The sequence below is a fragment of the Vitis vinifera genome, chromosome 18, assembly GCF_030704535.1.
Source record: "Vitis vinifera cultivar Pinot Noir 40024 chromosome 18, ASM3070453v1".
Classification (NCBI taxonomy): domain Eukaryota; kingdom Viridiplantae; phylum Streptophyta; class Magnoliopsida; order Vitales; family Vitaceae; genus Vitis; species Vitis vinifera.
The window spans coordinates 32758215-32770518 of record NC_081822.1 but is presented as its reverse complement, the minus strand read 5'-3'; the positions used below and the strand labels follow the sequence as shown (position 1 = coordinate 32770518).

At 36.0% G+C, this 12304-nt stretch overlaps 1 non-coding gene across 1 annotated transcript; it reads right to left on the bottom strand.

Moving 5' to 3' along the window:
• Positions 1–269: 269 nt before the first annotated feature.
• LOC104882735 (uncharacterized) lies at positions 270–4717 on the bottom strand. The gene is made up of 3 exons (XR_009464957.1): positions 3828–4717; positions 533–638; positions 270–350 (listed from the first exon to the last, which is right to left on the bottom strand). It is a non-coding gene; the product is annotated as an uncharacterized LOC104882735 (transcript).
• Positions 4718–12304: the final 7587 nt, after the last annotated feature.

The following is a 12304-nucleotide window of genomic DNA, read 5'->3' as shown; positions in this document are numbered from 1 at the left end:
CTCAGCTCACTCTCATCTTCATCTACCAATTGTAAGTTCTATTTTTCCATTAACCCACTAGAAGTTCACAAACCGAAAAGGCGAAGCAACTCATCCTTCTGGGGGGGTGTTGTGTCCTTAAACGTGGAAGATTCTTCAAATCAAATCTAGCCTTTAGCTGTCATTCACCACAATACACATTAGGAAAATGCAAAATGCAGTAGAAAATTGTAAAATAGGTTGATCAACATACAAGTCAAAATATGACAAAACAAAGTTACCTCTCGCTGGGTTGGCTATACATTGCAAACAGCCATCTGCTAGAACTCCTATTCTATCACATAGAGCCTCTGCCTCTTCCATTGAATGTGCTGAAAATTTTTGAGCAACGAAATCTCATGTAAAAAGCAGCAGCAAATGGTTTTCTTATATGATAATGACAGAGTACTGTATGGATGAGACCATATATGACTAAAAGAAAAACAAATAAGTTTACATATTATATATAGGAATGCGGTTCAAAGTGATGCAAGCCCAAATATAATGAGATTACTTGTCAAAATAATCGTTTGATCTTGCTTTGCATGCTTTATAACATTCCATAAATTGGTTCTCAATACCGGATCTAATCCAACCATAGGTTCTTCCATAAAGACCACCTTACAAAATATTCATAAATTACTCCATTAGTTGCATAAGAGACAAAAATGTGAAGAGTTTTTAGCAGTTGGATAGATACTACATAGGTAAGACATACTTGAGGATTTCCAATCAATAAAATGGCAAAGCTAAGCCTCCTCTTCTCTGATCTACTATATTCACTGACCTTGTCACCAACACCTCCACGAACAAGGTTTACTCTCCTAAGAGAGTTTTCCACTGTCTGTAAACAAAATATATAAAACAAAAACTATCAACTTGTTTCCTGCTGTAGATGACCAGCAAATTAACTAAGTAATAACCAGTTTTCCATTTCTAACCTCTTCTCGCAAACCCCAATTCTTTCATATACAATTTTAAAGTTCAGTGTCAACTTACCTGTGTCAAGGCAAGACCTATGAGGTTTTTAACCCTTCCATAAAATTGGAGGTGCTCCCTCCCAATTAGAGTTTCCCAGAGGAAGCTGTATAATTTTGTCCAAGAAATCAAAAAAATTTAAAAAAAATATTTTACCTTAAAGAATTGAGGAAATAAGGTAAATCTTATGAGAGAATTGGTAAAATTAAGAAAAAACATTTAATTTGAAAAAAGATTCTGGGAGGGAAAAATGTTTTCTTTTTCCAAAAAAGTAGATCATCAGTTTGCCAAAATCATTTCATTCTCCAATTTGGTGAGCAACTCTAACTGGTGATATATGCATTTGTACTCTTTTCAGATACAAACCCAATTATAATTCATGGTATGCACTACTGTCAGTACCGTTCATAAAAAGCATACATAATCATGACCAAGTTTCATGGTTATGAAATTCTTCAGTTGTTCATGTTTGTTAAGCATATCCAACTAATAAAGAAATCGAAGAAAATAGCAAGTTTGCAACCCAATGCAACACTCAAACAACTATATATGAAATATTAAAACTAGTCTTATAAGAGTATATATAAACAATATCATTTCACACACTTAGGAATAATTGCATAACAACCCAAGTAAATGACAGTACACCAACTATCTAGTTTGGGTGGGTTACTGCCAGGTGTGGGCAGTCCCTTCACGGAATCAAATAGCACCTTTGTACCACTATCTTTTAGATACAGGAGGTAAGCATTCGATGCTTATAAATATGGTCATTGTGAAAGTCAGTTTTTCAATTTTCTCCAATTGATACTGGTAGTAAATACAAACTATAAGTTTTGTTACGCAAAAAGTGAAAGAAACATATGAATAAAGCAAATGATGAAGAGCATCCTAAGAATTTTATAAGATTTGATGACCGAATTCCAACAATTTTGGTGCTTCAATGTAAAGTCTAGAGGTCGGATAAGACCAAAGAAACTGTTAATGGCTAGTTTTCAATGTTACATGCAAACATTAAAAATAATCATTCAAACATTAATCTAAACATTTTATGTTAAATAAAATATACAACATACACACATCTTGATCATTAAACAAAGATAAAAATAGAGTTGTAACATGCAATCATATAATACATTATTGTTTTCAATCTTTCACTAGAGGATACACGTTCTTGCCTAAGTACACTCCCTATTTGGAGTCTTTACAAGGTAAATTTTTGTGTTTTTCACGTTAAAAGTATCACTTCATTCTTAATTTGTCATCTCTTAAGGTTTTTCCTTTTCACCATTTTGTTTTTTTGTCATTTCACGCAAACTTTCATAATTATTTTTTTTCACACAAATATGATGCAAATTCAATATACAACACCCACATATTGCAACTATTATTTTTTTTTTCAAACATAGTCCAATCATCTCAAGATTCAACACAAATAATATTTCTTCTCAACGAATGACCATTTCATCATTTTCATCAACCAAAAATTCATAAATTAACAAGAAATAAAATTTAAACAACAATTATATATCAAATTACATGCAAGAATCACAAGTATAAATAAATCTATCCTAAAACAACAATATTAATAATTTTTTCTTCCAAAAGATAACAAAAACATTAGGGATAAGCCACCCTACCAAATACCAAGAATCCAACCGTTAACTTTAAAATTGGACTCCGCAATAATATTCCACATGTGAAATAGAATATTCTCCGAAAGTTTCACATAAAATGAAGCACATCTAGTCCACCAAACGACATCCCGAAGACCTACTGTACATGCCCTCCTGTTTTTTAGTTTTTTTTTTTTCCTTTCTTTGTACCATGATCACCTACGTTTCTCTTCCTTTTTATTCGTTCTTTTAATTGTTGACGTTTCCTTTCCTTTTTCTTTTCTTTTTCATTTATTTTTTTCCTTATGTTGGTGGCTTTCCTGCCTCATCAATATTTTTTTTTCTTCTATTCAAACAATGGCTTCCACGCCATTTCCCTAGTGGCTCTTTCATACCACTTACAATTTTTTTTCTCCTTTTATTTTATTTTATTTTTACAACTTCTCCATATTAATTTTTACACAAATCCCCAAATATATTCTAATTCCCCACAAATTATTCTTATTATAACATATATTTTTTAATTCAAACTATTGCAGTTTTTTTTTTCTTAATTAAATTTCCTATTTCCTATTTCTCTATAAAATAGAACTTCTAATAATACCATGTCATATATCTACATTTCTACAAAATTAATTCTCGAAAACCAAAATTATTAGTTCCAATAATAGGTAAGACTTACCTAACTTCCTAGGAAATGCTTTCCAATAAAACTAACATGGCCCAGATTCAATTCACTTATTTGACCAATAGAGTTCTTCAAATTTTTCCTATCCAAATTCAACACATGTTCTTAATTTTACCCATTTGATTTTTCAACCACCACTTTGCTAGAAAAGTTTTCAAGTTCATAATTTACACGTGAACTAAAACATCCAGATATTACACATGTCATGGCATCTCCTTAAGACCTTTTTCAAATTCTTCAAACATACATAAAAGTTTCCCCCATGGATTAAACATGTTTGATAAAATGACTTGATATCACAATAAAGTTAAAAATAACTTTAATTATTAAGTCAATTAGTCATTGATTTCAATTATAACTAATCCTAAAATTACCTTCCCCAAGCGTTAAATGATTTAATGGATTTAGAAAGCTTTACTTTGCATATTATTTTCATCCAGCATTTATTTTTGGTATTACAACTACACATAAATCATGACCACCAATACAACCTTCGATCAATATCATGTAAATATAACAATAGATACCTTTTTCCGACTCCACTCATGCCATTACTTCCCACTTATAAGTAAACCTAAAAAAGTAAGAAAGGAAAAATAAACAAATATTTAATCCGTTTATAATAAGAAGAAATTTAGAAATGAAAGATCACTAGGACCCTATTTGGCCACATAATTTAAAATTATTTTAAAAAATGAAAATTGTTTTTAAAAAAATTATGATGCTAATTGATTGGTGCTATCTAAAAACAGTTTTTATTCGTAAAAACTCAAAAACTAACTAAATTAATACTAGAATCATTAACCCAAACCAATCCCAAATGATTTCACTGGTTTATGGTTTACACACAACCATATTTTTCAAATCTTACCAACAAGCACGCATATTCCAAGTCAAGAAAGACTTCATACAATGCATTCAATAAGTATAGTAATCTTAAAAGATAATTTGAAACTCTAAATACCAATCTGATTAATTCCAAAAAAAAATTATGAACAAAGACCAGTCCAAAATTACTTTCTTGTTTCCTTTACATGCAATTATATTTTTTTTGAATTTTTTGCTAGAATATAACCTGCAAATCAAGCAAGATTTTTTAACAAGTGTATTAATTTTAGTTTGAAACTCAAATATTGACTCAATTAATACCAAAATTCATGGACCAAAATTGCTCTAAAATGACTAATGTTTTTTCCATGCACATAACTACACTTTTATGTTTTCCTTTACACACAATTATATTTTTCTGAATTTTTTTGCTATAAAATAAACTTCAAATCAAGAGAGACTTAATGCATTAGAGTTTTTCATCCATAAAAGAAGCACAAAACTATACTTTTATGAGTTTCTTCGATAGGCAAACTAACTAAATCAACCGAAGCTTAGTGCATTAGATTCATTTATAAGTATAGTAATTTTTAAAAATATCTTAGAGCTAAAAAATAAACCTAGTAAATAACATAAAGTAACCAACCAAAACTAATCCAAAATAATTTTATTATTTCTCCTATACACACAATTATATCCTTCAAATTTTCCCATTATATAATCAAATTCCTCAAGTAAGACTTAATGCTTTAGATACTATATTTAGTCTATTAATTATTAAAAATAATTTAAAATCCAAAAACCAACCCAATTAATAAATAGAAAATTCCAAACCAAAACTAAACTAAATACTCATCAATAATTGAATTGTAAATATACAATGAAAAAACTTGACTTATTCACCAATATAAAAAGTGAACTTTGGAATTTTAATTCATTTTTAATAAAATATTATTATTAATTTTTAGTAAAAAAAAAAAAAAAAGAATTATGTTTGTATTAAGTTGTTAATGTTCAAATTTTATAATATCTACTAAAATAGTATAATTCTTTCTAAGGAAAACAAAAATCTATCATTAATATTAACATTCATATTTTACCACAAGCTAAGCTTAATGCGATTCACATGTATTAACAACCTAAAACAATGATAAAAATGACAAGGACAAGGGATCATACCCACACCTGGTGGACCTGTTTTCGGTGGCAGCATCCAAGCAAAGCAACTACAATGGAGAGTAACGAGGATCGCTACCAAGCAAACTATAAACACATTAAAAAATGTCGCACAATAACCCTAAGAGCAATTATGAACATTCTATCTCAAAAACAAATGTTTTTATCACATGAGTTTGATTTTTTTAGACTTCTTATTCCTTGTATTTTCCTGCATTTTCTCAACAACCAAACAAACAAAATGAAACCTAACCAAAGAGAGAAAGTTACATGAGAAGAATAGAAGACCGAGGGAGCACACACATATTGATTTGGAGATTATTTCTTTTTATCCAATTAATTCTAAAAAAAAATACACATAGCTGTGCATAAAAACCTGTAAACCTCTCCTACTAGGTTTACTAGGCATTTTTTAAAAGAGACACAATGTAAATGGCAATGGGGATTGCTTTCGTAGAAATGCAAGATAAAGAAAACTATGACCACATTGAAAAACAAAGAATCCAGCAACAGCCACTTCAACATCAACCAACTCCCAAATTTTCCTTTCAGTTCTCCCTCTTTTTCTTGGGAACCAATCAAAATCCATCAACAAACCAAGAAAACAAAAGTACTAACACAACAAACAAGAACTAGAAAAATCCTTTCTCGATCTGATGAGAGGGAAGATGACCTGTGAGGAGAAGCATGGAGCCCAGACTCAGGGCCACCAAGCAGCCAGGTTCTGCGTCCACCATGTACGTTCCTTGCAAGAAGAGTGTTAAAACGCGCCCAAACGACAAGGACGACGACGACGACCAGTCCCTCTCTGAGATTGATCCTGAACTTCGCTACAGCTTCCAGCGTAATTTTCAGGTCTCTCTATCGTTTCTTAATCTCCATGAGTTGTTCTGCCGGTAATTTTGTTTATTTTGGACCGAATTTTGAGCAAAAAATTGTTTTTGTGGATACCCAGTTTCTTCAAGTTTTTTTTTTGGGGGGGTTTTGAATTTTGGATTCTGTCCGATTGTTTCTTTTGGTCTTTTCTAGGATTGACGTTGTGTTTAGATTTTGTTATCCTTGACTACCCATTTCCCAGTTTAACAGTGTCTATAGTGTTGAGTTATTAAAATTGGAATCAAACAATACAAAATGTGTATGAGTTTCTTTCCGAAAATGATGTTCTTTAGCGAAAATTCCCGATTGTAATTTCTTCGGGTTTTTTATGGGTTCTTTGGGCTTTGATTCTAGATTACCCTTTTCCAGTTTAGAATTGAATTGCAAGAAAATGATGTGTGATTCAGTGAAGAAATCTACCTCCACAGATGCCTTTCGTCGCTGATCGGGCTGCATCTTGTCGACAAAGCATCAACCCTTCAAACCCAGAAACCAACAGGATCATCTAACAACCGTCGGCTCGGAATAAAAACAATAGGACGTTGACTTCACACTCAATACAGATGGCAAGATCATACAAAAACCAGTAAAGCTCAAACAAATTGTACTCCTGGGTACAATGATCTATAGTCCTCAAACTAAGACCACAAACCAAGAATCCTGGTTCAGAATCCAAAGTAGTGAGGCAACAAAAGGAGAAAAGCAAAAGTGAAGCATCAAAGAAGGTTAAATCAACGAAATTTGGGGATAAAGCAACCAACATTTGGTGAAAACCCGGGTTTTGCACTAAAAAGGCGCAGCAAACAAAAGTAAAAGAAAAGGAAAACTTCAGGGAGCAGAATTGGGCGAACACATAAAATGTAGATAGAGATGGAAAAAGAAGCGCAATTTTTCTTTAAAATTTACTCTAAATTGAGCGGAAAAATCGATAGTTTGGAGGATCCAAGAAGACGATCATCTCTACTATATAGACGAAAGGGTTTCTACGCATTTAAAAAGCAGATGGAAGAGATGTATTTAGAGAGAAAGCATAGAAAGAGGAGAGAGAAAGATTTTTGAGAATCTCTAGAGAGAGAAAATATGGAAAATCAGAGAGAGAAAGAGGGTAAGAGAGGCTCTGCTCTCTGCTACCTTCTTCTCGTAGAATGACTTTTATCAGTCAAAAGGAGAGTATGACTATGGCAGCAAGCAGCGGGTGATGATCACAGAGATGTATCTTGGCCAGCCCAAAGAATGGGATGTTGTAAGGGATGGGACAACTGGTTGCAGCTACAAGGAACTAGGTGTACGGTTTGAGAAGGCTAGGTGCGCAGTTGGTGAGGCTAGGTACAGCTGGTTGATGGCTTATGGGAGATAATGATGAACGATTGGTGCATGGATTGCTGAGGTGTATTTGGCAAGTCTTAAATTACGTAAAGGCCAAGTATAAATATTTATAAAAGGAAACTTCTATGGTGCTGAGGGAGGTACCATACCTCAGATTTTTTGTAGCCGTTGCATGCAATAGTTTAAATCTCAACCATTGAAAAGAAAAAGAAAAAAAATGAAAAAAAGAAAACTGGCTACCTGTTGTCTCCCCCTCTCAGCCCATTTTCCCGTTTGTTCCCTCTCTTCCCTCATTTTCTACCTGTCTCCCCCTCTCAACCCCTCTTTTCCCGTTTTTCCCTCTCTTCTCCTCCATAGCCGAGCGTCTTCTCCTCTAGCTGTGTCTCGTGCTCTCATCTCCACACTCCTCCATAGGCGGCCGTCTTGTCCTCCATAGTCGGTTGTGTCCCCGTGCTCTGATCTCCACTCATCCTCGACAGTCGGGTCTAGTTTCCTTTTTTTTCCTCTCTTCATTCAAGGAGTGTCTAGTGCCAAATTTATCACCAGCCCGTCTCCACAATCACAACCCTCTCTCAATCTTCACTCACAATCTCATCATCTTCCAAAACCCACCTCAAACAACTCCGGAATAAACTCAAAACCAACCTAAAAACCAGAGTCTACTCCAGAAAAAATAAAAGGAAATCCTATCTTCGGAAGAAACGTAAGAGGCAAATGCGAGACAATGAAGAAATGGGGGAAAATTCCCGATTGTAATTTCTTCGGGTTTTTTATGGGTTCTTTGGGCTTTGATTCTAGATTACCCTTTTCCAGTTTAGAATTGAATTGCAAGAAAATGATGTGTGATTCAGTGAAGAAATCTACCTCCACAGATGCCTTTCGTCGCTGATCGGGCTGCATCTTGTCGACAAAGCATCAACCCTTCAAACCCAGAAACCAACAAGATCATCTAACAACCGTCGGCTCGGAATAAAAACAACAGGACGTTGACTTCACACTCAATACAGATGGCAAGATCATACAAAAACCAGTAAAGCTCAAACAAATTGTACTCCTGGGTACAACGATCTATAGTCCTCAAACTAAGACCACAAACCAAGAATCCTGGTTCAGAATCCAAAGTAGTGAGGCAACAAAAGGAGAAAAGCAAAAGTGAAGCATCAAAGAAGGTTAAATCAACGAAATTTGGGGATAAAGCAACCAACATTTGGTGAAAACCCGGGTTTTGCACTAAAAAGGCGCAGCAAACAAAAGTAAAAGAAAAGGAAAACTTCAGGGAGCAGAATTGGGCGAACACATAAAATGTAGATAGAGATGGAAAAAGAAGCGCAATTTTTATTTAAAATTTACTCTAAATTGAGCGGAAAAATGGATAGTTTGGAGGATCCAAGAAGGCGATCATCTCTACTATATAGACGAAAGGGTTTCTACGCATTTAAAAAGCAGATGGAAGAGATGTATTTAGAGAGAAAGCATAGAAAAAGGAGTGAGAAAGATTTTTGAGAATCTCTAGAGAAAGAAAATATGGAAAATCAGATAGAGAAAGAGGGTGAGAGAGGCTCTGCTCTCTGCTGCCTTCTTCTCGTAGAATGGCTTTTATCAGTCGAAAGGAGAGTATGGCTATGGCAGCAAGCAGCGGGTGATGATCACAGAGATGTATCTTGGCCAGCCCAAAGAATGGGCTGTTGTAGGGGATGGGATGGCTAGTTGCAGCTACAAGGAACTAGGTGTACGGTTTGAGAAGGTTAGGTGCGTAGTTGGTGAGGCTGGGTACAGCTGGTTGATGGCTTATGGGAGATAATGATGAACGATTGGTGCATGGATTGCTGAGGTGTATTTGGCAAGTCTTAAATTACGTAAAGGCCAAGTATAAATATTTATAAAAGGAAACTTCTATGGTGCTGAGGGAGGTACCATACCTCAGATTTTTTGTAGCCGTTGCATGCAATAGTTTAAATCTCAACCATTGAAAAGAAAAAGAAAAAAAATGAAAAAAAAAAAACTGACTACCTGTTGTCTCCCCCTCTCAGCCCATTTTCCCGTTTGTTCCCTCTCTTCCCTCATTTTCTACCTGTTCTCTCCCCCTCTCAACCCCTCTTTTCCCGTTTTTCCCTCTCTTCTCCTCCATAGCCGAGCGTCTTCTCCTCTAGCTGTGTCTCGTGCTCTCATCTCCACACTCCTCCATAGGCGGCCGTCTTGTCCTCCATAGTCGGTTGTGTCCCCGTGCTCTGATCTCCACTCATCCTCGACAGCCGGGTCTAGTTTCCTTTTTTTTCCTCTCTTCATTCAAGGAGTGTCTAGTGCCAAATTTATCACCAGCCCGTCTCCACAATCACAACCCTCTCTCAATCTTCACTCACAATCTCATCATCTTCCAAAACCCACCTCAAACAACTCCGGAATAAACTCAAAACCAACCTAAAAACCAGAGTCTACTCCAGAAAAAATAAAAAAAGGAAATCCTATCTTCGGAAGAAACGTAAGAGGCAAATGCGAGACAATGAAGAAATGGGGGAAAATTCCCGATTGTAATTTCTTCGGGTTTTTTATGGGTTCTTTGGGCTTTGATTCTAGATTACCCTTTTCCAGTTTAGAATTGAATTGCAAGAAAATGATGTGTGATTCAGTGAAGAAATCTACCTCCACAGATGCCTTTCGTCGCTGATCGGGCTGCATCTTGTCGACAAAGCATCAACCCTTCAAACCCAGAAACCAACAGGATCATCTAACAACCGTCGGCTCGAAATAAAAACAACAGGACGTTGACTTCACACTCAATACAGATGGCAAGATCATACAAAAACCAGTAAAGCTCAAACAAATTGTACTCCTGGGTACAACGATCTATAGTCCTCAAACTAAGACCACAAACCAAGAATCCTGGTTCAGAATCCAAAGTAGTGAGGCAACAAAAGGAGAAAAGCAAAAGTGAAGCGTCAAAGAAGGTTAAATCAACGAAATTTGGGGATAAAACAACCAACATTTGGTGAAAACCCGGGTTTTGCACTAAAAAGGCGCAGCAAACAAAAGTAAAAGAAAAGGAAAACTTCAAAAAGCAGAATTGGGCGAACACATAAAATGTAGATAGAGATGGAAAAAGAAGCGCAATTTTTATTTAAAATTTACTCTAAATTGAGCGGAAAAATGGATAGTTTGGAGGATCCAAGAAGGCGATCATCTCTACTATATAGACGAAAGGGTTTCTACGCATTTAAAAAGCAGATGGAAGAGATGTATTTAGAGAGAAAGCATAGAAAGAGGAGTGAGAAAGATTTTTGAGAATCTCTAGAGAGAGAAAATATGGAAAATCAGATAGAGAAAGAGGGTGAGAGAGGCTCTGCTCTCTGCTGCCTTCTTCTCGTAGAATGGCTTTTATCAGTCGAAAGGAGAGTATGGCTATGGCAGCAAGCAGCGGGTGATGATCACAGAGATGTATCTTGGCCAGCCCAAAGAATGGGCTGTTGTAGGGGATGGGATGGCTAGTTGCAGCTACAAGGAACTAGGTGTACGATTTGAGAAGGCTAGGTGCGCAGTGGGTGAGGCTGGGTACAGCTGGTTGATGGCTTATGGGAGATAATGATGAACGATTGGTGCATGGATTGCTGAGGTGTATTTGGCAAGTCTTAAATTACGTAAAGGCCAAGTATAAATATTTATAAAAGGAAACTTCTATGGTGCTGAGGGAGGTACCATACCTCAGATTTTTTGTAGCCGTTGGATGCAATTGTTTAAATCTCAGCCATTAAAAAGAAAAAGAAAAAAATGAAAAAAGGAAAACTGGCTACCTGTTGTCTCCCCCTCTCAGCCCATTTTCCTGCTTGTTCCCTCTCTTCCCTCATTTTCTACCTGTTCTCTCCCCCTCTCAACCCCTCTTTTCCCGTTTTTCCCTCTCTTCTCCTCCATAGCCGAGCGTCTTCTCCTCCAGCTGTGTCTCGTGCTCTCATCTCCACACTTTTCCATACTCATCTGCACACTTCTCCATAGGTTGGTTGGTTGTGTCTCGTGCTCTCATCTCCACACTCCTCCATAGGCGGCCGTCTTGTCCTCCATAGTCGGTTGTGTCCCCGTGCTCTGATCTCCACTCATCCTCGACAGCCGGGTCTAGTTTCCTTTTTTTTCCTCTCTTCATTCAAGGAGTGTCTAGTGCCAAATTTATCACCAGCTCGTCTCCATAATCACAACCCTCTCTCAATCTTCACTCACAATCTCATCATCTTCCAAAACCCACCTCAAACAACTCCGGAATAAACTCAAAACCAACCTAAAAACCAGAGTCTACTCCAGAAAAAAAAAAAGAAAATCCTATCTTCGGAAGAAACGTAAGAGGCAAATGCGAGACAATGAAGAAATGGGGGAAAATTCCCGATTGTAATTTCTTCGGGTTTTTTATGGGTTCTTTGGGCTTTGATTCTAGATTACCCTTTTCCAGTTTAGAATTGAATTGCAAGAAAATGATGTGTGATTCAGTGAAGAAATCTACCTCCACAGATGCCTTTCGTCGCTGATCGGGCTGCATCTTGTCGACAAAGCATCAACCCTTCAAACCCAGAAACCAACAGGATCATCTAACAACCGTCGGCTCGAAATAAAAACAACAGGACGTTGACTTCACACTCAATACAGATGGCAAGATCATACAAAAACCAGTAAAGCTCAAACAAATTGTACTCCTGGGTACAACGATCTATAGTCCTCAAACTAAGACCACAAACCAAGAATCCTGGTTCAGAATCCAAAGTAGTGAGGCAACAAAAGGAGAAAAGCAAAAGTGAAGCGTCAAAGAAGGTTAAATCAACGA